The sequence below is a fragment of the Citrus clementina genome, unplaced genomic scaffold, assembly GCF_000493195.1.
Source record: "Citrus clementina cultivar Clemenules unplaced genomic scaffold, Citrus_clementina_v1.0 scaffold_6, whole genome shotgun sequence".
Lineage (NCBI taxonomy): Eukaryota > Viridiplantae > Streptophyta > Magnoliopsida > Sapindales > Rutaceae > Citrus > Citrus x clementina.
Window position 1 is genome coordinate 6,607,493 of NW_006262139.1, and position 2,343 is coordinate 6,609,835.

The 2,343-nt window shown below is 38.1% G+C and overlaps 1 pseudogene; it reads right to left on the reverse strand.

Moving 5' to 3' along the window:
• Window positions 1-211: 211 nt before the first annotated feature.
• Window positions 212-2,336, reverse strand: LOC18038352 (annotated as a pseudogene).
• Between the last annotated feature and the right edge of the window lie 7 nt (window positions 2,337-2,343).

The following is a 2,343-nucleotide window of genomic DNA, read 5'->3' on the forward strand; positions in this document are numbered from 1 at the left end:
TTGGCCGGATGAATAGGCGAGCCAAATTTAGGTTCCACCTTTGAAGAAATGAAGGGCCATGAAATTTTTTGAAGGTAAAGCCACCCCCCCAAAATATATAATTTCCTTTTGACCTCCTATTGATACGGGGGACAGAATGCTTGTTTAAAAGCGTGTGAAGTAAAAATGAAAATGAACCATTCTAAAATACAATCAAGTTAAAAAAGTGTGTATTTATGCTGATGGCTGCAGTTATTTAGAAATTTTTATGATTAAAAAGTGCTTCCATCCAGTGATTCCCCGTTGCTTTTCAGGACTCAGAAATACTTTACATCACCAGATGTTCTGCTATCTGCCGCTAAATTATCCATTTGCTTCCACTGCTTGACGTGTTGATGCTGCTATTTCGTTTGGTGATTCTCTGCTGCTTACTTGACTTGGTAAAGCACTTCCGTCCGCTAATTTCTTGCTAGTCTTACGATTTGTATTTTTGGATTTCTTTTTGTTTAGTGCAGAAAGTGATTTACTGCGTGAAGATCTCCTTTCATTTTCGTTTGGTGATACCTTCTGGCTTAAGCAATGATGTGATTTCTTGCTGCTCTTTTTCCTTGAAGGTCCTATTTCCTTTGAATTTATCAAGTTGCCGCTGACTTGACCTCGTGACGAAGCAATCCTTTCTGGGTTGCTTCCAGAATTATTAGATGATTCCAAATTTTCACTTTCTCTAACACTTCTTGCATTGTCGTTGTCATAGGTGTTTTCATTTTTTTGATGGCCATCTGAAGAATATCCCTCTGAGTGTGATCCATTATCTTCATTATAATATTCTGAGCCATCTTCATCAGAACCACTGTATTCATCCTCGTCAGATGGGATGATCGGATCAGGGATAGGCTCCTTAGAATTTGAAAGGAAACTTAGAGCTGTCACAACATCACTCATCAATGGACGCGCCCCTGCTTCCTCTTGTAGACACATTGCTGCTATTGCCACCGCTTCATTCAAACCTTTTTCCGGGAATTGTTTTCTAAGTAGAGGATCTGCCATATCTGGAAACCTTTTTGGATCTCTGAATATGGGTTGTGCCTGTTAAAACACAAAACAGTGAATAAATCATGCAAGCACCGACCGAACACATTGTTTTAATTGCTGTCTGATTACAAGAGTAGATGATAACTTGTTACCCAAGCTATTAGATTTTGTTCATCTACTGGTCTCGTAGTGTCGATGACTCTTCTTCCAGTGATGAGCTCTAGTAAAATAACTCCAAAACTGTATACATCTGATTTAACGGTGAGTTCACCCGATCTCGCATATTCTGGAGCACAATAGCCATAGGTTCCCATTACTCTCGATGTAACATTCATTTTCTCCCCTTGAGGGCCAAGCTTGGCTAAATCCAAAATCGGAGAGCTTTGGATCCAAATTTGCACCTAACAAGATGTTTGATGATTTCAAATCGCGGTAAATTACTGGTGGGTTGGCCTTATCATGCAAGTACTCCAGTCCTTGAGCGGCACCCGATGCTATTTTCATTCTTGTTGTCCAATCTAATGGTTTCTTTGTTTCATTTACATCTATAAAATTAAAACTAACTGATGGAATTAGTATGTGTTTTTTGGACACGAAACATTGACTCTGATGCTTTACATATTAGAGGATTCAACAAAGTATGCATACCTAGTAAATGATCATCCACGGAACCTCCAGACATAAATTCATAAACCAAAAGCCTCTGATCTCCATCAGCACAATATCCAATTAAATTGACCAGATTTGGATGGTGTAGAAGGCTCAGCATCAAGACTTCAACAAGAAATTCTTTGTTTCCTTGCATTCCATTCCTGTCTAGTTGTTTCACTGCCACAACCTGTGTATATATAATATATTCACCATGCATTGTAGTGAAGCAAATTATGTATTAAACTCCACCTGGAAACCAGTACGGTCTACCAACTCTCTCGTCCAAAATTTAACAAAATGTGAATATAAATTTATATGTTATAATGGTGCTCAAGTTTGGACGTCTGAATTTTACAATATTTGGATTTGAACTAGAATCAGAGTTATACAGTATTGTAAAATAACTGTACAATGTTGTACAACTCTGATTGTTGTAAACCCAAACATCCTTACTAGGCACGACCCTCTCTCTCTCTCTTTCTCTCTCTCTCTCTATATATATATATAAAAGAAACAGGAGTAAATAGAGAAGTCAAATGTATAAAAAAAATGTTAATAATAGATTAAATTACCTGACCGTTAGACTGAAGCGTCCCTTTATAGACTCTTCCGAATCCCCCTTCACCCAACAGACATTCCTGACGGAAAATCTTTGTTGCAACGGCTAACTCACGGAAGGTG